At 41.4% G+C, this 26,483-nt stretch overlaps 1 long non-coding RNA gene across 1 annotated transcript; it reads left to right on the top strand.

Annotated features, from left to right (window-relative positions):
• Positions 1 to 429: 429 nt before the first annotated feature.
• Positions 430 to 24,744, top strand: LOC310699785. The gene is made up of 3 exons (XR_014522251.1): positions 430 to 987; positions 1,586 to 1,624; positions 24,616 to 24,744. It is a non-coding gene; the product is annotated as an uncharacterized lncRNA (long non-coding RNA).
• The last annotated feature ends 1,739 nt before the right edge of the window (positions 24,745 to 26,483 follow it).

The following is a 26,483-nucleotide window of genomic DNA, read 5'->3' on the forward strand; positions in this document are numbered from 1 at the left end:
ATTTATTCACAAGAGGCTTACAGTAATTAACTTATGGAATTCATTGCTGCAAGATGTGGTGGTGATGCCTGCTACCTTAGATAACTTGAAAAAGCAACCACATAAACAGACTAGAAAGCAGAATGGTTTTTTCCCCTTGCAGACCAGTGTGATCCTCTATTTAAATGAATCCAGGAACTCCCTCATTTCCTTTTACTTACGATGAGAGATGTGGACTGACTCAGGAAAGCTGTCTTTTCCTTTCCTCTGATTTCTTCCAGCCTCTAACTGACTGAGCGCAGTATAAACTCATTCATTTATCCAAATGGACAGTGGGACAGCCAAAACACAAAACTATAAAAACATTAACAGCACAATCCTATTCATGTTTACACAGAAACAAGTCTCATTGTGCTTACCAGGACTTTCCCCCTAGTTAAAGTAATTCAGAATGTGTCTACAATTTATTTAATTGTTTAAAGCATTTTTTTACCCCGTGACTCAGCCAAAAAAATATTCCTGGGGTTGTTTACAAATGAGTTAAAAAACCAACAACCAAAAGACAGCCCCTGCCTTGAGGCTTACAATTTGGTAAATCTAGTTGAATCAAGAAGACACATATATTGCCAGAGGAGCAGCAATTTCATAAAGAATTTGGAAGTAAGGCACACGGCTGTTTTGTCATGGAAGTCAAACATGGTCTATTTAAAGTTTTGAGGAGGGAGGAGATAAGAGGAAGCCACCACTATAAATAAAATTCAGATTTCACGCCATTAATTGTCCCAAACAGAAAGAAACAAAGGAAAGCCAGTGGGAAATAAACAGTTGCATTAGATCAAAGAGAGTTCTGCTGAAACTTCATCAAGGCAAAAGGATTTCTTCCCCCACCTTCCCTATAGCGAAGCACGAGATCATGAGAAGCCTAGTTGGCATGAAATATTGGCATCATGTTCCTGTAATTAACTACAGCTCAGTCTTCCAAACATAACAAACAGAACCCCAGGAACGGTAAGAGAGATATTATATTTGGAGCAAAGTTTGGCCCTGGTGATATTTCTTTCCTATTGGAGTCATGCCAAGGTTAATCTGCCATAATTGTTCCTATCTCCAGATTCCTTTTTAATAAATAAAGCAGGCAGCCCTGGAGTTGTTGATACAACTCTTGCATTAACAACCGCAAAGCACGACTCTATCAGATCTCATTCTTTCTGGATTAAGCAGTGGGTTACTGAATTACTCCATCACTGTAATTGTGTTTTGCAGGAAGCTCGCAAAAAACTCCATGATCATTTCCCCTTCGAGAACACTTATTACTCATAGCATTTGTAGGATTGAATGGATATAAGCTTACCCGCAGGAACCACCAACGATATAAATCTAGGGCAAGGCTGCACAGACAGCAGGTTTTCAAGTTTTGATTTGTACTAGAACCCCAAAGTTTGAAAAGCAGAGTCGGGGCGCAATGGTAATGGGACCAAGGGAAGAGGCAGAAGTAAAATGTTGGGTCTAGCTGGGCCAATAGCTGTAGCTTGATTATCCAGCCCAGTCATCATTAATTCTAATATGAATGGTAATAATGTGCACCTTGATTTTTATTTTTTTGCAGGCATTTTACTGCTGAAAACATGGCATCTCTGAAAAACAGGTGAGCACTGAGTTTACACAATAGTAGGGTCACAGGGGGGTGCTGTGGTCTAAACCACTGAGCCCCTTGGGCTTGCCTATCAGAAGGTTGGAGGTTTGAATCTCTGCGACGGGGTGAGCTCCCGTTGCTCTGTCCCAGCTTCTACCAACCTAGCAGTTCAAAAGCACGCCAGTGCGGGTAGATAAATACGTACCACTATGGCGAGAAGGTAAACAGCATTTCCGTGCGCTGTGGCTTCCATCACGGTGTTCCATTGCACCAGAAGCAGTTTAGTGATGCTGGCCACATGACCTAGAAAGCTGCCTGTGGACAAATGCCGGCTCCCTCGGACTGAAGCGAGATGAGCGCCCCAACCCCATAGTCGACTTTGACTGGACTTAACCATCCAGGGGTCCTTTACCTTTACCTTTTTTCACAATAGTAGATTTTGAATAGTTTGAGGAGTTAAGTTTCCAGCACATTTTAATTCATTGTGAAACATCTCCATGCTTGCACAATATAAGGCCTAAGAAGGCCTTTAGTGTTGCAATGGATTATTAAGGCTGGGACCCCCTTTTCAGGCATATTGCATTGTCCCTCCCACAGATATTCTGTACCAATGCTAGAATCAAACCCTCCCATCATCTGCGCCCAGCATAGCTTAAGCCAGACATCCCTAAACTTGGCCCTCCAGATGATTTGGGACTACAATTCCCATCATCCCTGACCACTGGTCCTGTTAGCTAGGGATGATGGGAGTTGTAGTCCCAAAACATCTGGAGGACCAAGTTTGGGGATGTCTGGCTTAAGGTATCCAGGGGTGGTGGGAATTGTAGTCCTGTAACATCTGGCGGGCCACAGGTTCCCCATCCCTGCTGACAAATCTGTCCCTCCCAGAGCCAGCCGCATTTGACAGTTCCTATAATTAAGAACAGACTCGGGACTGAATGTTCAGACTCAAGCGAGTGTGTTGCGCCGACAGGCAAGGAATGGAAACACCCTTTCACTCTTTTGAGCGTCCTAAAGCTCGATACACAGATTCTGTGACTATTTTAATGTCTAAATATTTATAGCAGGGGGTCAAAGGCTCTTTGTTAAATGTCAAAGTTGGTTAGAGTAAGCATTCCTTGACACAATCTATCAGAGCTCTGCACATGTTTTTAATGAATGATGCCTCTACTACCCCTACAGGGGTTTTGGCCTGGAGTCAATGGTCTGAAAATGCTGAAAGAAAGAAAAAGAGAGAGAAGAATGAGCACTCTTTCAGTTCCTGCCTTTTCCAAAGAATTTGAGGATTGGATTTCATTTCTTTTTTCTGAGGGTGGGGGGGGGGACAGCTGATGCAAAAAATAAACCGATGGAAACTGTTTAATGTTGTTTATACTCCCAGTAGAAAAAGGGATGGATGCACAGCTGAGAGCACTTCACTTCCTGCAGCTATTTTGCAAAAGGGATATAATTTTCCTATGCAGTTGTAGGCATCCTTAGAAAGGATTTTTTTTTAAAAAAAGTATAGCTCTCAGAACTCACTGGGGCTGTGGCAGGTGAGGAATGAGTCTTCTTGGATATTCTGTAGTGGATCTTAAAAGTCAGCATCCTTGGGGTTGGACTTTCAAAGGTAGAAGAGGACTCCAGTGTGAAGCAATTGGAAAATGTCGGAATTCATCAGCACTCTGGAATTTGACATACTTTCCCAGAAGCCCTCATCAGAGCAATGCCATTCCAAGGTGTAAATGGGGAAATAAAAATGGCTGCCACCAGCTGGAAAGAGCCCTGGCAGACAGTGGCAACTCGCCCCGCCTTGCAAACTTGCGTCACCACTGCTCCCCCCCCATGTTTTTGTCAGACCCAAGCTTTCACCCACATAGTGCGACAAAATTTGAGTCCACATGTCTCTATAGATAACATTTATCTATACAATATAGTACTAAATTCTATCAATTTACACAGGATAGATATCAGGCAGGTGGCACTGCTATTTCCTGGCTCCCTTCCCTTTTAAAATTGAGATTATTTTGGTTACCTTCCAACCTTCTGGTATAGAGACTGATTTCAGCGTGAGGGGTGTGTGACATTTGAACTTTTAAGACCTTTCAGATATATGTCATCCACACTCCGCGACCAGTTAATTTCTTTCATTTTGTCGTTTGGTCCAAGAATTTCATCTCTTGCCATCTCTGGAGATTTAGTTCTTCAGATGCTATCCCTGGAAAAAGCAGTTCTGGGGTGGGTATCTCTCCAGCATCCTTGGTAGGGTGGACCAAGATAAAAAGTTCATTCAAATTCTCCTCCTTTTTCTCCTTTCATAATTGTTATACCTCCCTTTTTATTATTTATTTATTTATTTTATTCAGGATTTTCTTGTTTTACAGAAGTATAGTGCCTCACATTTTTCTCTCTCTCCATGTAACATTTTTACAAATCCGTTTCATTTGTTGAGGCATTAGGGGGAGAAGAAAAGAAAAAAAGAAAAAAGAAAGGGGGTGGAGAGAGGGAAGATGGATAGGTGTGGGGTCGGGTGGCGGTGTTTCTATTATGTTTAATGTATGTAGAGTTTGGTGTCAGCGTTGCTTGTGTTGTTCACTTGTAAAAACCCAAACGTTTCTCTGGATCTTTGGCTGTTTTTGATATATTTACATCACAGCCATCACTCTTTATTGCTGGTTTTAAAAGTATGTGTAACGGACTTCTCAAGCTCTTTTCATTTGATATTTCCGGCTAGCCTTATCAACTTACCGTACCTTTGCAATGATCGAGTTAGGGCTCATTTTTGTTTTCATTTGGGAAACTTCCACATCTGAAAAAGAAGCCTTCTTGACTTTTATTAACTTCTTTAGTCACGCTGTATTAAACCTTTGAGCTGATCAGTAATTTTCCTTTTCCAATATGTTTTTGCAAACCATCTGTTATAATGGTTTGTCATCATCATTTTTATGGGTTATGACCATTTCAGCTTCCTTTTAACACAACCTGACTCCCTCCCTCCCCCCATAAGTTAAGTTCACTCTTTTGAAATTAAATGTGATTATAGCCGACTTTCTGAGCAGTCTTCAACTTAGAGATAGCCAACTGATGTTAAAGACTACAACTCCCACAATCCCTGGGCTTTGACCATGCTGCTTGGGGCTGATGGAAGTTGGAGTCCAAAACATCTGGAGGACACCAGGCTGGTTACCCCTACAATTGGGTGCCTGCATGTTTAATCTAAAGGAAGGTTTAGGTTGCAGCCCTGTAACAATTTCCTGGGAATAAAATTGCATTGAACTCAGTGGAGCTAACCTCTGGGTAGAAGCGCATAAGGACTGTTTTATTAATCTTGAGTGCTCATTCATTGTTTAGTTTTTGCGATCGCTCACGACTGACAAAAAAATTGAGCTGCTTTCGCGAGTTTATTATTCTTGCAAAGTATAGGATCATTTATCAAGGTAGTCAGGGAGCCTTGTTGGTAATGATTCACGGCAGTAAGATATTAAAGAACTAAGGAGATTCATAGGATTTTCTCATGGATTAATAGGGTTTTCTGATCTTTTGTTTCAAAATTACACATGAAGCAGACAAGCTGAGGGGCCAAGACAGGCTGATATATTGCACCTTATGTGACAAGAATCATGTGCTTCATTTTCCTCTGACTACAATCCTATTACTACAGCCCTAACTTCTTTGTAATGCCAGTTCAAATAAATTCCTTTAAACCTCAGAGCGAATGTTCAGGGCTCTTCCTGGTTTTAAAAATTGAAGTTGGTCTGTGACATTTTGTAGGACAAGGAGTTGATTCAGGAACAATTTCTCCAGCAGGTTGAATTTGCTCGAAACTGATACAATTAGAAAATCCATACTTCTCCTTTGAAAAGCCACATATACTGGGTATAACGTAATTTATGTCCATATCCCATGACTTTGTAATAAACTAATTGTGCAGACAAGCTAGAAAGTTGTACTTTAATTTTCTGAGCAGTAAGCTGCTGGAATTAGTTTAATAGGAACCAGGCATTCAGCCTCTGAAAACAGATCCATTCGAGGCAAGGACTTGTGGAGGGCAGTTGGGATGGAAAACCACAAGGATTCTAGTATATTCTGTGTCCTTTGTTGGCAATTAATTAAGAGGAGATGTCCTGTTTTCACAGGGAGCAAGTGGTTCCCATTATTAAGTTTAATTTTGGTAACTAAAATTGCTATTTAATTATTTATTTAGAATAATATTTCTTTAAAAAGGTGAAAGGTTTACACAATCTGAAGAGAAACCAGAGTACAGAAGAATATTTCTAAGCCGACAGCTTATTAAAAGTATAGGTTTCATGGTTGTGTCCCAAAAAGGCTATTTTAACATCACAAAATTATACAGTCATAAAAAGTAGAACAGATGAGCAACACTGAATCACACCAATTCTCTGAAAATGTTTTGACATGCTTTCTCATGTCCATATAGGAAACAGCATAGACTCCACATGGACACCATTACATTGTGATGAATAAACACATTTTTGCTCTACCTACACAAGATCAGAAGCCCCAACCAATCATGTTTAAAAATATGCTCTGACTCCTATGGGACTTAGCATAATTAAACATCCACATAGCAATCATGCAATATAGCTGGTTGTAACCTGCTAAGTTCCACTGAGAGAGGACCCATTGAAATTAAGGAACTTAAGTCAGTCGTGCCTATTAACAGTAAAGAGTCTACTTGGAATACAACTAGCACTGGATCCTACCCAATAATTAAAAAAACTTTAAACCTAGTGTCTTTGAAAAAAGAAGCAGCTCTTGGGGGTTTTCCTTAACTGTTATTTCTAGAAGATCTTCAAGTACAGACTTTAGGAAACCCTTCACACTTCTCTGAATCTTGAAATGCAGTCAAGTAGGGGGTTCCAAAATGCATCTACTAAGGTGGATTGTGCAGTGGAATAATGTAATTTTCAAGAGGATTTGTGGTTTGGTTTGGGTTGGTTTGGGTTGGGTTGGGTTGGTTTAGGTTGGTTTTTAAAATCACAACCTGATGTACATGTGTGGAGAACTGAACTTAAAATTTGAAAAAATGAGAAACTGAGAGAAACCAAATTCAGACATATGTGTCAATCCCTACCATCAGCTGACGAACCTGTCGTTTTCTCCCTTTGGATTGATGAGTCAAGAGAAACTGTCCTTTCCAGACTTCACACCTTCAGGATGGAAGCTTAGAGTGGAAGAGCAGCTTAGAATTAGACCTCAGCTTCAGCATTATCTGTTTTGACTCTTCAAGGTATTAGGGCCACAACACAACTGACACATAAATAAATAAAGGCATTTAAATAAAAGCTAGTTAACCACAATAATGAAGAACTTGTCCCTTTGGGCCAGTCTCTCTCTCTCTCTCTCTCTCTCTCTCTCTCTCTCTCTCTCTCTCTCATATACTGTATTTTCCCATGTATATCACACCTCCATGTATAAGACAACCCCTTTTGGGTAGGATTGCTGACAATCACTCACCCGCCTGACTGCCACTGCTAATCACACACCTCAACGAACCCACCAATTGTCTGCCCGCTCGCCGCCAGCAGCCGCCAATCTCCCACCCACTTGCTGCAGCAGCCGCCAATCACCAGCAGGCCTTGCTGCAGCTACCAATCACCCGCCCAATCGCCGATTACAATCTCCTGCTCGTGGTTGCCACCAATCACATGTCCCCCCTCTGCAGTATCCGTGTATAAGATGACCCCCAATTTTTAACACTTATTTATAATAAAAAAACCTTGTCTTATACACAGAAAAATACAGTAACCTCCCTCATAGGTTGATGGGAAAGAAAATGGAGATGGAGGGAAATCATGTGTACCACCCTGAGCTACTTGGAGGAAAGGTGGGATATAAATGAATCAAATTGTGTGTGTGTGTGTGTGTGTGTGTGTGAGAGAGAGAGAGAGAGAGAGAGAGAGAGAGAGAGAGATTATGTATCCTAGACTTGGGCTTTATTAGCAAATTAGAAATGTTAGCCACACTTTAAATCCCAACTACAAAATGGCTTCCTATCAAAATATTTGCTCATTTGTTATCACAAGGGATATATGTCCACTGGCCTAATATAGTATGGGAAAAGCTGGTGTAGTTAGTGTTGACAGGAAATAAAACGGTACTTTAAAAATGATTTTTGTCATGGAAGAACATAATGGGTATTTATTGGGGACTTTGACACTTCCCTGTTCTTCCCTAAAGCCCTGGGTCAGTCAGCCTCTGTGCCTCAGGCTATCTCAGCCCTGGGAAAACAAAGCTTCAAAGGTCTGTCTGTTTCCAAAGTGCCTTGGTTGAAAGGAAACCCAGGATACTGGAGATGTAATATGCGCACAAAGCCTTAACTTCTTTCTCTTCCCCTGGAAAGTTTAAAATAATAACCATTTTTAAAAGGCAGGGGAACATCATGGTTTGTTTCAAAATAATGCATTGAGTCTATCTGGCATTTGACATATAAAGCGTTCATGAATTATGCTAGTTTCTTTTTGAACTTTGTGGCCTAAGACAAGAAGCAAGGCTGGAAAATGTTCGACATCACTTGATCTTCTTTTATTTCATGCTCCGTCTGACAAAAGGAAGTTTCCACAAGATGGGGGAAAGCTGTTTTTTGGCCCCTGTTTAATGAAAAGCAAGATGAGGCATTAAGTGGGGCACGATCAGTTATCAGATTAAGAGTGTGAGGTGTTAGTGTCCTTCTAACACCTGATGGTGTTAGAAGATGGTGCCCAACCCATTTGTGCCTCATCTTGCTTTTGTTTCATTAAACCTGGACCAGTAAACAGAAGCCTTTCCAAGTGATTTAAAAGGAAACTGGCATCTTGGCAGGAGAAGCTTGTTAGGTCCAAGGAAGGGGAGGGGTCAATAGGAATAGATACTGTTTAATTTTTGTTAACACATTTTGTTCTCATTGTATGTATTTTGTTCTGAAACTGCCTTAGAAGCATGGCTGAAGGGCACGTGCTTGTCTCTATAGTAGGCATCCCCAAACTCAGCCCTCCAGATGTTTTGGGACTACAATTCCCATCATCCCTGACCACTGGTCCTGTTAGCTAGGGATGATGGGAGTTGTAGTCCCAAAACATCTGGAGGGCTGAGTTGGGGGATGCCTGCTCTAATAGGAACAAAACAATACCTTTCCTGGCCTTCCAGGAAATGTACTGTTTTTTAATAGACCTTGAGACTTGTTACTGCAGGATTTTCCTTAATACAATGTATTTTTGGTATGCTATTTTCACAAATTGATTTATTTTTATGCACAATCTCCCCTTATGTATTCCCCCCCTAAAAATTGCTCAGAAAACTGCACCACAGTATTTGAATAAGAGCAAAATTGGAAAGATAGCTGTATTTCAGTCCACAAATTGCCAATTTGATAGGTTCAGTTTTAAATAGTAATAATAATATTTTTTTATTTGTATCCCACCTCTGCCCAAGAGTATTTCCAATTGCTGGACCACAACACCTGTCTGGAAAGTTTCATTTTATTATTTCACTTCCTTCAAATTCTCAGTCTTTGATAAATCATTTTTTTTAATACAAGGTCAGGCCACACCTGGAGTGCTGTGCCCAGTTCTGAGCACCACAATTTTGGAAGGATGTGGACAAGCAGGAATGTGAGAATAGGAGGGTGACCATGATGATCAAGGGTCCACAAACCAAGCCTTATGGGGAATGATTGAGGGAGCTGGGTACATTTAGCTTGGTAAAGAGGAGACTGAGAGGAGATATGACAGCCATCAAATTTTGACTGCAATGAGCCAGGTGGGAAGGAGCTTCTCATCCTTATTTTGGACATCTCCAGCACTCTCCCTATCATTAAAGAGCAAGATATCTTGAACAAAACTGCTGAAAAACCATTTAATTTAAATATTGAGAACGGACTAATCTAAATATGGGCTGGGAAAGATCTGGGGAAATAGTAGAGAGGCAAACAGATGGAACAGTTAACAGATTTTGCCTGATATCTTTCAGCTTTTTAACGAGCCTATGCCCCAATCATTTCTAGCCTAGCTAGGGCACCATGTTTTTGGGTTGGGTTGTCTGTTTTTCTAATTTGAGAAGGGGTGGGGGTGGGGAGACACCAAATCGTTTGAAGTCAGGTTGCTTTGAAACCTCAGCTGTTCATTTCGTTTTTATTTTTCCTAATTGGGGTTGGGAAAGTTCAGAGTACAGCTGCAGGGCTGACTCGCTCTAGGATGAAGTAAAAACGGGAATCTGAGTACAAAGCTTGGACTTCAAGCCTGAAAACACTAATCCATTAGATAATCAAACTCTTAATGCATCCAAGAGGTCCTTTCTCCTTTGCTCATGGTAGTGTAATCATTGCACAATTGCTCAAGTGGAAATGGCTTGTAAAACCATTCCCATTTCAATAAAGTTACCGTAATTAGTCTTTGGAGTGCTGGGATGAATAACTCAAAATTCCAGACTGTTGCAAGCCTGACCTTTGGAATGATTGCAACATCTTCGCCACCATCATCAGGCCCATATTTTCTTGGCCAACAAGCAAAGCAACTTTATACTGCCATATTTTGGCTCTGTGGTTAAAAAGGTCAGGAAAACAAGCAGGGTGAGCCCAAGGCATTTTGCTGCCTGACGCAAAGGGCAAGATGGCGCCTGTCCCAGCATCGCACCTACAGAAGCCAAATGTACTGACAACTGAGTCTTGCTTGTACATTGGCGATGGGACAGCATCCTCCACCACACCCAAGGGCAATAGGCTAGTCACATTATATGGAGAGAGAGAGAGAGAGAGAGAGTAGGGCAGCCCAGGGGACCATGTGTCACTGGACCTGAAAACATGGCACTGGCTGCCAATGAGCTACCAGGTTCAATGCAATGCATGTATTAGCATTAAGCACGTGAAACCCTAAATGGCTGTGAGATCTAAGTCTCTCAATATCAAGTGTCTCTCATCACAGAGGCTCAATAAGTGGTGCCACCACTGGTGAAGCCTGCTTAGTGTTGACCCATGACAGAACCTTCTTGTTGGTGGCTCCCTGTTTGTGGAAAGACCTCCCTGTTTGTCTCCCTCATTATTAACATTCAGGAGGAATCATTTTTGTTCACCCAGGTATTGGGTGGCCAAAGGAGACTGTTCTGAAAACCTTGCAATTTATTAGCTGTGCATGTACCTGAATTTTCTTAAATGTTTTTTGATGCTCTTAATTTTTTTTAATATGATTTCATGTGTTTTATTTTAAATTGTATTGTATTTATGACTTTGCTGTTTGCTGCCCTGGGCTTCAATAGAAGGAAGGCTGGGTAAACATTTAATAATCCTAAATAACAATGCTTCGGCCCTGTTCAATTCCTTCTCTGTGGACATTAGACAGGCAGTGAGTATACAAGGATCTGAACACCTACTGAAGACTTCTTTTTTTAGACAAGATGTCTCATAGGAATGATCCTATTCAAAATATTCAAAATATAAAGCAATTCTCAGAAGTAAGCTTCAGTGAGTTAATTGGGACTTAGTTCCAGGTGTGTGTGTGTGTGTGTGTGTGTGTGTGTCTGTATACATACACTATAAAAGGGTAATTTCCCTTTCCCAAACAAAGGCTTTATGCTTTTAACAGCTTCAAAATATTCAAAAAGTGGCAGCTTTCCCTAATATAACTTAAGACAAAGCCAACAAGGTTTTTTTAAAAAAATGTAAGTTATTAATGTCTTGCAGAGCGTGAGGATCTTACAGATGTTAAAATACATCTGTTTACAACATTTTTCTAATAAGTCCTCTGAGTTTTCCCCTGGTAGTCTTTGAAAGACTTAACGTTCGCTGGCAAAATGCTGTGCTTGTTTTTATTAAAATAATTAGTCATGGTGCCTGAAAAAATTAATGCAAAGCTCGAGCTGAAGTTGTCTCTTACTTGCTGCCAATCCTTTCCCTCCCGTCACCTTCTGCAATATTTTAACTTTCATATTTAGAAGTTAGGGCTTCACCCCGCACCATGCTGATGAAGCCTAAATTATTACAGTACATTCCTACACTAAAGCAAAGACCCCTTAACTTCAGTGGGACTGAGTTCAATGGGTCTTACTCCCAGGCAACTGTAGATTGCAGCTTTAATGATTTATTTAATAACAATAACAATAACAATTATTATTTTATACCTCTCCTATCTGACTGGGTTTCTCCAGCCACTCTGGGCATCTTACAGCACATATTAAAACATAATAAAATATCAAACATCAAAAATTTCCTGATACAGGGCTGCCTTCAGATGTCTTCTAAAAGTTGTGCAGTTCTCTATCTCTTTGACATCTGAAGGGAGTGTGTTCCACAGGGAGAGCGCCACTACTGAGGAGGCCCTAATAATATATATATATTAGAAATATTATAATGAAAAATACTATCAACAAGAATTAAGCTGTATTATTATTTAATGTTGGTCATACTGTGAAGTCCTGAGGTGATTTACTGTCACAAGAGCTGACCAAACATTTGGTATATTCGTCTGTAATATGAGACTTGGTGGCGAGTCCTTGTTATACAGCAATAATCTTCAATAGTACTTAGTTCTGTGGAACTTAATGTTAAGAGAGTCTGTTAAAAACAACAACAACAAAGTTTATAATCCTTGCAATCTCTTTCCACAAATGTCTTGAGTAAAACTGAACAAAGGTCACAAAGTCCTAGAATGCAAATACAAAGATTATGTTTAGCTTGGTAGTTTGACAAAGACAGGATACAATCTGATTGCAGGGCACAAACCCACAGGGGATAGATTTGTTCCACCCGGGCCAAGAATTGTGATGAAGGAGGAGCAAAGAATGCTATACTAAGGCCACAGCTTCATTGCATGTGTACAGACATCCAAACAGCTGGGCAACCCCAAGGCACAGACCGACATGAGACATAGAGCATAGATGTAACCTAACCCTTATGCTGGTTAATCACCAGGACAGAGGAAGACATCAGGAAGATTTCAGCATATGTTGAACACTGCTTACCATCTACAGCTCCCTGGGGAAGCCTCCTTTCTGGAGCATCCCTAGTGCCCCTTCCTTGTCTACCACTTTAGAAGTCCCTGGCCACTCCAAAGTGCCCGTGATGCCAAGCAGCCCATGGTTTGCACACTATTGACCCCAGCTCTGCTTAAAATCTTCCAGCCACACATTGTTTTCAAGTTGCACAGTTTGTTCCCCTTCCCCCATTGTAAGATGCTTCAGGGACCCAAGAAAAGGCAGAGGAGTGGTGTAAGAGGGTATGGTTTTATTCCAACAGCTTTAGTGTGTATCAAGCAAGTCCAGACTGAGGCCCATCGGAATCTTTCATGGCTGTGTTTGTGTGTGAGAGAGAGAGAGAGAGAGAGAGGGAGGGAGGGAGGGAGAGAAAGAGAACTCTTGAGTCCTAAGTAAAACATGAGTCTGACTGCTCCAGATTCTAGTATGCTACAACTGCTAGGAAAATATGGAGCACAATGTTAAACCTATCCTAATATGGGTCTGACAGAATTTCTGCTAGAAAGAGTTTATGTTTAGCAACAGCTTTTGTGCCTCCCCGTAATCTCTGTTCAGGGCACATTGGGCAGAAGAAGCCTTAAAAGCACAGGGAAAATGCTCCAGTCTTTACATGTGCACATATACACTTTTCTAGACATTAGGAAAACTTCCATATTTGTCTTTTTAATTCTGGTGATATATATGGACTGTTATCCACCTCTTCTCTTGATTAAGTCATTTGAGATTTCAAATTTTGTTCTTTGGGTGTCGTAAAATGAGAGGGTCATCAAGTCATTTGGTCTCCAACTTTTCCACCTCAAAGGAAGGAAGGAAGGAAGGATCTAATGTGTACTAAAATATCAATATCTATTTATATTTCTGTCAATTTTTGAAAGTTCAGGGTTGTAATTTTAACATTAGTTGTGAGGGAAATGTTGGGGAGTAGGTTTTCAAAAAAGTTATATAAGAACACCTGCATAACATATCTGGATAATTCATGTCTCTTTCAAGTAGCCTCTTCCTCAAAAGTCTTCTTAAAATATCATTGTCCTGAAATAGCAGGGACTATTCAGACCAACTTAATACTTTGTGCCTTCTAGCATTTCACATGTAAAAATACGGACACTTGTTCATTTGCAAAAAATTATTCTCTCACCAAGGATAACGCTAATTGAGCTCCCACCCACAACTCACATTGGTAAAGCAAATTTTTTTTTTAGTATGTTGCATTCAATTATTCTGTTTACAAGGCAATCCTTTACATGTTTACACAGAAGTAAGCCACGATAAGTTCAATGGGACTTACTCCCAGAAAGGATTGCAGCCTGAATCTCAGAATCAACTTGGACTGTTCTTGTTATGCAACACATGTAACTCAACAACATTTATTCAGCAACATTTACTATATGAATACATCCTAATGCAGTGCAGAGGAGTGAATCGGTGCACATTGTGTATGCTTGTGCAGGAATCTATGACAGAGTTAAGAGGTATCTCTTTCTGGGGGTTAAATATCTGAGACAAGGGAAGCAGATTAAGAATGGCAACTCTGGCTGTAGTAGCCTCTAACCTCCCAGAGGCTACTACAGCAGTCCACTGTATATGTGGCTGTCTTTGGGCGCTCTGGAAACTGCAGTAAATACAAAATGCAGCTGCCAGATTGCTAACTGGGCCTGGGTGCTGTGATCATATTTCACCTGTGCTATGCCAACTGCACAGATACCCAGTCCATTTCTGAACCCAGTTCAAAGTGCTGCTTTTGACTTCAAACGTTATTTGCAGCTTAGGACAACGGTGCTTAAAAGGTCAATTATCGCCATAAAGATCTCCTTGAACACAGAGATATCTGATGAAAAAAGCCTTTTACAGGTCCCCCCACCCCTGCTGCTGAGGTGAGGCTGGTGGCCACCAGAGACAGAGCATTCTCAGTGGCGGTGCCCAGCTTGTGGCATGCTATCCCCAGAGACAGTTGCCTGACACTTGCTTCACCATTCTTTCTGTGCCAAGGAAAGACCTTCATATTTCCCTGATAATTTTACATGCAGTTTTAATCCTGCTCAGTGTTGTGTGCTTTTTTAATTAATCTGTAGCTTTTACGTTATTACGTATATAAAGGTAAAGGTACCCCTGACAGTTAGGTCCAGTTGCAGACGACTCTGGGGTTGCATGCTCATCTCGCTCTATAGGCTGAGGGAGCCGGCGTTCATCCACAGACAGCTTCCGGGTCATGTTGCCAGCATGACTAAGCTGCTTCTGGCTAACCAGAGCAGCACACGGAAACACCGTTTACCTTCCCGCCAGAGCGGTACCTATTTATCTACTTGCACTTTTTTGACGTGCTTTTGAACTGCTAGGTGGGCAGGTGCTGGGATCGAACAATGGGAGCTCACCCCGTCGCGGGGATTCGAACCACCGACCTTCTGATCAGCAAGCCCTAGGCTCAGCGGTTTAGACCACAGCCCTACCTGCATCCCCTATGTTATTATATATTTGTACTTAAATGTTGTTTTATTCTCATTCACACACACGGTGGATGAAACTGGAGAGCAGTAAAAAGATCCTTATATATCATAAATAAATAGCAGCGATAACTTTCCTCCCCAAATTCTCCCACCCCTCATATACAGGCAAAACAAATACATTTATTTAAGCAGGGAAAAGGCTTCAGGGAATGGAGGCTACCCTGATATAACTGGAACATCTGCGTATTGATGTGCTTTTGAGCGTTTTACTGAGAGAGGAGAGAAACACCACAGCTGGTGTGGTGCCTCTTTCCCCAGAATCTGGGAATGAATTCCTTTCTCTCTGACATGCCCAGATTTGTAGGATCCAAGCTGAATTCCACTATTGCATTTGTGGTCATGTTCAGATCTTCCCAATGCAGAAATGACTGAGCTTCTAATTCAGGGGGCAGCCTTGCCATACTGCAGCTTTCTTGTTTGACCTCAGAATTCCAACGCTGCGATTTGAAAGCCTTCCGGCGTTTGGAGGTGGGTTGTGTATGTGAGTGTGCAACAAGCAGGAAAAATGGTGACCTAAGGCGAGCCCCAGTGGCAAGGAGGGAAATTTATGTTACTTAAACTGTAAATTCAAACCACGATGATTAAGACCACATTCTTGTTGGCTCAAATGCTCTCTGCTTTAAGCTGTAATAAACTTTAAGTGCTGCTATTATTCTAAGGCTTGATTAATCCCAGATTGCCTGGTACAAGCAAGAGTTTGATATAAAAGTAAAGTCCAGAACTGTGTGCAAAAGCTCTTCCAACCATTTGTGTGTGTTTGTGTGTGTGTGAACCTTCAGGAAATGGCAATCCTTGACACTGTTGCAGTAGGAAAGAAACATTGCATTCAAAACAGGCTGCAAAAACATCTATTGATCATAGCAGGCTGGGCCTTACTTACATGTTTAACTTTAGAGAGTTTAAAATGTAGCAGCGGAGCAGTTGTTGGGTGGTATGAAAATTAAGGGCTGTATTCAACTAACCAGTCCAGCTAGCTAGCAGAAGCGCAGGCAAGGACTTCCATCAGTGCCATGGGGCTTCCTCACTCTCCTCCCCTGTCTGCCCCCCACCCAAATTAGCTTGGTGGGGTTGGGGTTGGGTAGAACCCCCAGAGCAGCATGCAGAGGAGGAGAAAGGAGAATGTTCTTTAAGGAAGCAGAAATACTTGTGCTGGCAGAGCAATCTCCTCAACGTTGTGTTGAATTCTTCTCTAGGTTTGTAGCACCTGTGGATGTGCCTCAGCTATCTGAGAAAAATATTCTACGTTTTACGGTATCCCTCACTCTATGTGTGCATGACTCTGTATGAATGAAAGTTATGTAGTGAGTGTATGGGCATGCCAGCAAAACAGTAAATACTAAGGTATGGTCTCCATTTTATGAAGTGGTCAGGAACTTGAAATTTTCTTCATTTACTAAGTGGTTTCTCATCATAATACAGATAGAATTTGCATGTAATGGACATTTCTGTTTAGAGACTGATACATATATTAGGGGTGTGCATAGATTCTGTGTACACTGAATAACGAGGCGAAAACTGAGGTGATTTCAGGCAGATTCTTATTTCCCCAAATCAGTTTGTGCCATTCAGGGCCGGTCCTACCATTACGCTGAGCAAGACGACTGCCTCAGGCAGCATATTCTGGAGGCAGCTGTGGCAGGGAGAATCTAGCAAGCAGTAGCCTGCTCCTCCTCTGCTCCTGTGGCAAGAAAACTTCCAAGGCTGGCTCTGCTTCTGAATACCAGGTTGGGAGTGCCATTTTCTTGTTTGCTTCGGGTGGCAAAATGTCTTGGGCTGGCCCCATTAACAAGGCATGTGAAGGCAGATAAAGGAGCTTCCTGCCTTCCGAGTAGCAACTTTGCCTTGCCCACCCCCCAGAAAAGTTAAACATATAGCGTCTCCCTCCTTTTCTGAGGAAGGAAACCAAGCAGACTAAAGGCAGCCCTTCCGGCCTTTAACCACAGTGAATTATCTTCTGAATGCACAGTGATTTTGGGGAGGGATGTTGAAGCGAAGAAACAGGGCTGTACTTTGCATGGGTCATCACTCTCCTCCAGATTTTGGCTTTGAGAGCAAGGAGTGAGCAGCAGGGTTAGACTGCTCTGGTGGCCTGCTTTTCCCCAATCATTCTTTTCCCTAACACTTATGAATAATAGCTAGCTCTCTCTTTTCCTTTTCTTCATCAAAGGTACTTCCAGGAAGGATGGAGGGCATGTGGAAAAAAAACTTCTGAGCTATCCTGGCTGTTGTAGGATATGCTCTGCCTTGAGCTGTGTGTCTCATGTTGTGATTAATGCAGGTAAAGAATCCAAATAATTCACAGATGTACATGCTCCTACTTGAGTCTGTATTTTACACTGTGGTGACTCTGTTTTGAAGTCATGTCTGATATATTATCCTGATAACTTTTTTTTTGTCCATGTTAACTTGATTTATGAAGTGTGTTTTAAAAAAACAACCCCTCACCATTTTATTAGAGAGATTGTACAACTTGAAGCATGTTCACAAATAACAGTTTTGCATTCCTCTAGTCAAGCTATTTATCTTATATGCTTGCATGAAATGATGGAGCTTTTCCCCCCTGCCTTTCAAAAACATTTTGGCAGTTCTTGACAATTAAAGGTGGCGTATGCAAAGACAAATATGCTTCTAAATAAGACTGAGCCCAGTGGCTGACTTGCGAATTTTAATATTTTGGAACAGTTTATCTTGTGTCAAAATCTGAAAGCTCTCTATTGAAGTGGGGACAAGCACAATGCTTCTGAATATTGTTTATTTGTTTGCTTATAGCATTAATATCCCCCTTTTTTCCTATGGAGTTCAAGAAGGAATACATAGTTCTCCCCCTACCCATTTTATCATCACAACAACAACAAGAAGAAGAGCTTGGATTTGATATCCCGCCTTTCACTCCCTTTAAGGAGTCTCAAAGCGGCTAACATTCTCCTTTCCCTTCCTCCCCCACAACAAACACTCTGTGAGGTGAGTGGGGCTGAGAGACTTCAAAGAAGTGGGACTGGCCCAAGGTCACCCAGCAGCTGCATGTGGAGGAGCGGAGATGCAAACCCGGTTCCCCAGATTACGAGACTACCACTCTTAACCACTACACCACACCTGTGAAGTAGGTTAAACTAAGAAATAGTGACTGCCCCAAGTGACTTACCCAGCGAGCTTAATGGCTGAGTGGAAATTTGAACCCTGGTCTCCCAGGTCTCATTCAAACACTCCCAGAGTGACTGAGGAAACCCAGCCAGATGGGCAGGGTATAAATAAAGCAGCAGCAGCAGCAGCAGCAGCAGCAACAACAACAACAACAACAACAACAACAACAACAACAACAACAACAACAACTATTATTACTACTATTACTCCAACACCACATTGGCTGTTGGTTTTCTTTGCTATAATTTTTGAAGGGGAGAGCAAACTGAGATTTCATAGGCAGACAACCTCTGCTGATGATTGTGGCCGCTGTGCCCAAGCTATCTTTTGCAGGAACTCAACCACAGTTCTGTCTTATAATGTCTAGAAAGGAAGCCCAACATCTACATTTATTGAATGGTGTTTTGGGGGCAGCACATACATGATGCTGATTAATAACAAACAAACAAATTTCAAGTTCTAAATTCAGGGTTAATGTAAAAAGGTAAAGGACCCCTGGACGGGTACGTCCAGTCAAAGGTGACTATGGAGTTGCGGTGCTCATCTCGTTTTTCAGGCTGAGGAAGCCAGCGTTTGCCCACAGACAGCTTTCTGGGTCATGTGGCCAGCATGACTAAACCATTTCTGGCACAACGGAAAACCGTGACGGAAACCAGAGCGTACGGAAATGCTATTTACCTTCCCACCACAGTGGTACCTATTTATCTACCCGCACTGGCGTGCTTTCGAATTGCTAGGTTGGCAGGAGCTGGGACAGAGCAACGGGAGCTTACTCCATCACAGGGATTCGAACCGTCGACCTTCTGATCAGCAAACCCAAGAGGCTCAGTGGTAAGGCATTCAGGGTAAGACATTTCATGCAAGTGAGGGACCATTGCTACTCTAAATTGATGATCCTCAACACCAGTTTTTTATTTCAAAATCTTAAGGTAAATGAACTATATGTTGCATCAATGTGACCCCTTAACCTTGCTGCTGCCCCCCCCAAAAGCTGCAATATGGCAACAACACTCTTGATGGGGTGCCAGCTCCAGAACCCCTCAGCACCTCCTGATCCTTGCTGAATATCCTGGGCTTCTGTCTGTGCAATGGGACGTCCTCTCCTTTCCTCTTCCCATGTGCTCCTGTTTCCCCCAAATCTGTTCTGTGCTTCTCCCACAGAAGATCTAGGAGGTGCGCAGGGAAAGGTAGTCCTATTGCACAGGCAGAACTCCTTGCACTAATGGGGTGACTTCATTGGACACAGTCCCATGAGATACTTAATTTTAAAACAGAATAAACAAAATGGGCTTGGTCAGCAAAATCAATGCATGGACATTTGGACACTTCATTTGACATAAAGGCTACAGGAATATCAATGACTCCAAATGGGAAACGTATAAGAATTATTGAAGTGTTTCATTAAAAGACAAATGCACAACGAAAATGTTGCTTTAAAACACACAGTGGTAGAACTGGAGAAGGGAAGGGATGGGGTGGTTTTTACATGTTCTATTCTTTGTTTTTCTTGCTTTAATTGTAAGTTTTAATGCTGTTGGGTCTAGCAGTATGACACCTTTAAAATGATTTTTTACATGCGGTTTAAAATGATTTTTTACATGCGGTTGTGCTAGCAGCAGAGCCAATCTGGCACTCCAACCTCCTCATTGTCTCAATCCTCTCACTCCCAGTAAGGAACATTGACTCTCCTATTAGCATAGCTCAGGCTTCCTCAACCTCGGCCCTCCAGATGTTTTTGGCCTACAACTCCCATGATCCCTAGCTAGCAGGACCACTGGTCAGGGATGATGGGAATTGTAGTCTCAAAACATCTGGAGGGCCAAGTTTGAGGAAGCCTGGCATAGCCTCATCCAGTAAGCAGCTTCTGCCTATTGCTGTAACGCAAATTATGGTAATTATATGCAGGAAAATCTCTGCTTTAAAATACTTTTAAAATTTAAGTTACAGGAGAACTTAAAGGATAAGAAAACAGCTCTGGTACTGGGGCAACAGCGAAAGCAAAAGCCAACAAGAGATAAATTAGAAAAAAATCATACTTTAGGATTCTAGTTGTAAATGAATATGGAAGAGGTAAGGGGTTTTATATGAATAACCAGAATTTGCTTTGAAGCCTAAACATTATATTTCTTTTTAAAATTCCAACACAAAACCTCTGATTTCCTGATGGTTCTATCGTTCTAAGATTTCATGTCTCATGGTGTGGTGGATTTTGTTCCCCGCCCAACTAATTGGGCAGAACAAGTAATGTAAGAACAGGTGCTCCTCAGCTGTGCTTTCCTATAAATTATGTTGGGATTTTTGCTCTGTATGCAGACATATCAAGTTCAAAAAGGAAACAATGCCTGTCTCTTGCTAATGAGGGGATTAATATCTCCTCGTATGTACGCCAAACTGTTGCTGAAACATTGATGACTTTTAGGAGACAAAAGTTTAGTGTGTCTTCACCAAATAATTCATCACGTGAAGGCCTCTTCTCTCACCCATCTGGCTTAAATTCAAGCAGCCTGGTTAGATGTCCATGGATAATTGATGCTCAGTAAAACTCTATTGTGTTTCCAAGCTCACTGTGTCTTTTAGACATTTACAAACTAATAAACCCTGGCAATGGCACAGAACAGGCAAAAAAAAACTATTGAAGAAGCCTCTATGTTTACTTAATCAAATTTTATTGTTCTTAGGAATCCCCTTCCACAAATGTCTTACCGTGCTGTACAAAATACAGTGAAATAGCTAAAAACAGTTAAAAGCCATGGATAACAATAACAAAAGATGGATTTTAAAACAATACAAAGGGGAATACTGTGGCAGAGGCCTATTTATCCAGTTGGGAAATCTTGTTGGAACAAAAATGTGTTCCGTGGTTTCCAGAAAGTGCAGATAATGGGCTCTTGTTGTATCTTTGCTCTTTAGCAGGTAGAAATTCTGCAAAATACCAAAGTTTTAACTTCCTACTAGTCTTCCCATGCCTAAAAGAGTATACTGTAACAGACTGAGACCATGGAAGGTGCTACATATTGGCCATTAGAGGAGTCCTTTGGTTGCATTTCAGAGGATTTCCCAGATACCGCAGGGACACAAGCTCTCTCTTTCGCTTTGTCCTTTCTTCCTTGTTTTCTCATTCTATCTGTAAATAAAATCTGCTTACCAAGGGACAACCTTGTCCAAATCCTTGTCCAAATTTTGCTCTTGGCAAAAGACCGACCCCCACCTAAGCATGTAACTATGATTTTTGGACATCTGAACACCCGGAACTGTTCTCTGTACATTTGAGGTCTCTCTCCACATAGGAACCTTCTAACAGAAAAAGTACATTCAATCACCTTGCAAGGTCATTAGACTAAGTAATAATTCTGTAAGGAGAAACAGAAGAATGCCAAATTTAGACATGAAGATTAGTTTTAGGAACATAAATGGGAATAAGCCTTAAGTAACTGCTCCTTGGATTTTAAAGTTGCTCACTGCAGAAGAAACAATAGAAAGGAAAGAGGACATAATAAAGGACTGCCAGGTTTTAAAAGGTCATTTGCAGCTAGAAGGAAATCCTCCAATTAGTAATTTGTATGAGCCCATACAATCCAGGAAAATTCCAAACAAAGGTAAATGAAGAACTTGAGAAAGTCTTTAAGGGATGTGAAAAAGAGAAAGAGTGAGGTAACCTGGATTTTTGCTGAGCAAAAAGGCAAGCAATCCTCTCCTCAAAAGTTCTGAAGAGTACCAGTTACAAGACTGAATATTGCCCCAATTCATAAGTTTTGAAGATCAAATAAATCAAATCCATGGGAGTCTGTAGCCCAGCAGGAAGTTCATACAGGCATTGATTGTCTAAACCAGTGCCTGTGTTTGAGAGGAGCTGCTACACACCCTGCCATTTCCACAACTACAAACACCTCCCTGCGCCTCAGAGAAGGGCATTTGGTCAAAGCCAGTGGGCCTATTTTTCACCTTTATAAGTCCAATAGTTTCCTCCACTGTTATGCCAAAAGAGAAGCTTACACTGGGATTTACACAAGCTGCAAATGCAGTCTCCGTTGGTAAGAGTGAAGTAGGAGGCCCACAAAAACTCACTTTTTAGTGCTACCTGAACAACATCCGAAGTCACCTTAATGCCATATATCTGGGGGCAAGCCTTGTTTATTGGGTTGCATGACAGCTTATGAGCAAAGGCTTCAAAAATTCACATCTTGCAACTTTGGATAATTAGTATGCAATCATTTCCTTCCAAGCAATGCCAAGCTTACCACTAAATGCTGTCTGCTAGTGGCTGCCTAAGACATTAGTGCATGGGTAGGCAACCTAAGGCCCGGGAGCCAGATCTGGCCCAATCACCTTCTAAATCAGCCTGCAGGCCAGGAACCAGCATGTTTTTACATGAGTAGAATGTGTCCTTTTATTTAAAATGCATCTCTGGGTTATTTGTGGGGCATAGGAATTTGTTCATCCCCTCCCCAATATAGTCCAGCCCCCCACAAGGTCTGAGGGACAGTGGACTAGCCCCCTGCTGAAAAAAGTTTGCTGACCCCTGCATTAGTGCTTTCTAGAGTGGGCATGGCTAACCGGTTGCACTTACCATGCTGCTTGACTACAATACCCATCTTTCTCCATTCACTGTGGAGAAAAGGCGAATAACCGGTTTATAACATAGTGCATGGCATAGAGAAAGTGGATAGAGAAAAGTCTTTCTCCCTCTCTCACACAGAACTTGTGAACATCCAGGTAAAATAAAGTTTTTCTTCACACAGCAGCACACAGTGAAACTCTGGAATTAACTCTCACTAGATGTAATGATGGCCACCAACTTGGAGGGCTTTAAAAAGGGATCTGACAAATTCTTTAGACACTGGCTATGATCGCTAAGTTCTACTGGACATCATAGTTCTGCTTCTGCAGTTGGAGGCCTTATTCCTCTGAATGTCCATTTCTGGGACTTACCGGTGAGGATAGCACTGTTGTGTTCAGGATCCTGCTTCTGGGCTTCCCATAGGCATCTGGGTGGCCATTGTGGAAACAGGGTGCTGAACTGGACAGGCCATTGGCCTGTTTTCTTTTGTTCTGATAGGTGGGTTGGGCCCTGTGTCTCTACAGGCACAAGACGTTATGAAATATTGTCACATATTCTGTTTGGAACAGCAATAGATCATGAAGTAAAGGTCAACAACTATTTACTAAGTGCTTCATATTTACAAAACATGTTTTCCATTCTGTGGACCAGTACAACATTTCACAATGGGTTGACCACAAGAATGCCAAAGGGGTGACTTCCTGCTACCCGCTCCGTATGCCACCAGAGTTCTAAAAGGGAAAATTCATTCGAAAATTCTTTGCAGCATAACCATTGCCTGGAAATGGCATCTGTCTAAACAGATTCATTGATATCTAGGTAATAAATATCCAGCAGGATAGCAGAGAAGGCTTTGGGTATCACTTCTATCAGATAATACAGTGGTACCTAGGGTTACAGATGCTTAGGGTTACAGATGCTTCAGGTTACAGACTCCGCTAACCCAGAAATAGTACCTTGGCTTAAGAACTTTGCTTCAGGATGAGAACAGAAATCGTGCAGCGGTGGCGCAGCGGCAGCAGGAGGCCCCATTAGCTAAAGTGGTGCTTGAGGTTAAGAATAGTTTCAGGTTAAGAACAGACCTCCGGAACAAATTGAGTATCTTAACCAGATGTACCACTGTATTGCAGAATAGACACTGGTCCAGATTCTTACCTTTCCAATTAGTACCCAGTCTAATGTGTTCTGCTTAAGTTGGCCTTGATTCTTCTATTGCTTTCAGGACAATCTTTTCCTCTGCGTGGCTGATTGTCAGCCTAGACCACAGGCTGATAAAAAGTGGACTGCGCAGCTTTCTGAGGAGAGAAAGAAACAGTGGGTCCCCCCGCCATTATCATAAGCAAGGAAAGGGGATTAATCAAATGCCCTTTCATCCTCCGGAATCAGGTTGCCCATCACACATGATACCACAAGAACCCCTCCCCATACCACCCCACTTAACAAACCATTTGGGCAGCATCAAACTGGGATATGCCCCTACATGGAAAGTCATAAGGACATGAGATGAGCCTGTTGGATCAGGCCAATGGCCCATCTAGTCTATCATTCTGTTCTCCCACTGGCCAACCAGATGACTGTGAGAAACCCACAAGCAGGATTCCAGAACAAGAGCACTCTCTTCTCAGTTTCCAGCAACTGGTATTCAGAAGCATACCACCCCCAACCATGGAGGTGCAGAATAGCCATTACAGCTAGTAGCCATCAATAGCTCTCTCATCCATGAATTTATCTAATCCCCTTTTAAAGCCATCTAGGTTGGTGGTCATTGCTGCCTCATGTGGGAGTTTTATAGTTTAACTATGTGCTGTGTTAAGAAGTGCTAAGTTTTATCTGTCCCATCTTGGTCTTCTTCATTGTTCCAGGCTTTGAAATATCACTGCTGTTGTGGAAGGAAGAGGCCCTCGGACATCTGCAGACATAGAAAGTTAGTCCAACTATTCAACGTTTTGCTATAACTTCCTTCCCTAATGTCGCTTTTGATTCTGAAAACCGAAAAGACGGGGTGGGGAGCGAATAACTTGCATGCCTCAGAATGTTCCTTAGCAACATTTTAAAGAAGAATGTCCTTTATTATGAAATATTGAAAAAATCCTGCAAGCTGATATCTTGGTAATAATATAGCAATTACAGTGGATTGGCCATGTTAATTAAAGTTGTCATTCAAACCAATGAGCACTTTGTTATCAAAATGAGCTGAGATTGAGTCTGACAGTTTGAACCGGAGGTTGAAGGCACTTGTGAGGTAATATTTGAATTAAAGGAAAAAAGATTTGGATTAGCACTGAAGGTAGAAAATACATGAAAGGTTCTGTAAAGCTGTATGAATATGTTTCATATGATGCAAGAAACCTAAATATTGGTGGATATATATATATATATATATATATATATATGAACAAAATCTAAGCTTTTGGGAGAAGGCAGCGTATTTATTAAGTTCAAAATAGTTGCCAACCTACTTTCCCCCGACCTAAATTTTTAGCAACTTCTAATATTGACATTCTAGTTTGAGAATTATGACATTGTATCTTTTAGGCAGCTTTGAAAAGTCTACAGCTAATCACGTCTATACTGGATCTATGGTAATTTTAATAAGTAAGTTTTAAAGGAAGCCGTGTTTTGAATTTACAGAAGGCAAGGACTAGCAGCCAAGAAAAGCTATGGGTTGATCACAATATGTGTATAAAGACACTTTGTATGTGGTCTAAAGTCTCCTCCAACTCCAAGAGTCTGGACATTTTATTAATAAGCACAAAACTAACTTTAAATAAAAAATAAAGAACTTATTTAAGGTGTGGCATAGGGGCTGGGTCATAGGGAAGAGTGGGGGTTTGGGGGGCAGAGCTACCCAATTTTGCTTGCCCTGGTCATATGAACTAGCCATGAAACATTATTGCCATGAAACACATTTTCATTTTGTTCATGATCCCCGCCCCCCATTTTGGCAAAGCACGAAGGATTCAGCATCATTCAAAATTGTACAAATCCCCCAAGTTTCTGGTTAAGAGTAATCATGCAGTAGTGTGGAAATAGTGTGTGTGGTCTTTTCTTTTCATGGAAATTTTCCCCAGAACACTTTGCAGAGGAAACCAAATAAAACTTAGTGCTATGAAAACAACATTTCCCAAATTCTTCTCACTGGTTTGTTTTCATTTTGATTTTTTTTATTATTTTTTTGAGAAACAGAAAATGTTCCATATGAAATGAGACTCAATAAGGAAATAAACAAATAAGTAGCAATCATTTCCACACTGAATGCTAAAGTTTTATTCTGTAAGTCCAATCATCATACAGCCTATGTCGCAACAGCAATTGCAATAGCAATCACACCAAAATGTGCAAGCTATGGACTAATCTGTATTTAGGATTTCTCAAACAGTTCCTGAGTATATGGTCACTTAGGATGCACAGCTCAGTTAATTCTGGTTGCACTCAGAGAAGCCTAGCTGAAAATTCGACTCACAAGCTTAGCAACAAGGTAGAACCACAACAGATTCCTTCAGCCTGGGTTTTCTTACATATGAAGAGGCTTAGGATGTGTAGTATATTAGTCTGTTAGTTGTAGTTGTACACTTCATTTCTGCCATAGTCCTGGCCTGATCAATTTTTTGCTGATGTATCTGTTTGCCAAGGCCAAGAGAGCTCTTTTAATGAGAAACCAGGAAACACCAACACACTTTGTTTGATAGGGGCATCCAGGGAAGGGCCATGTTATATTGGATTGTCGTGC

This window comes from Podarcis liolepis, assembly GCF_965112155.1.
Source record: "Podarcis liolepis genome assembly, chromosome: 2".
NCBI lineage: Eukaryota > Metazoa > Chordata > Lepidosauria > Squamata > Lacertidae > Podarcis > Podarcis liolepis.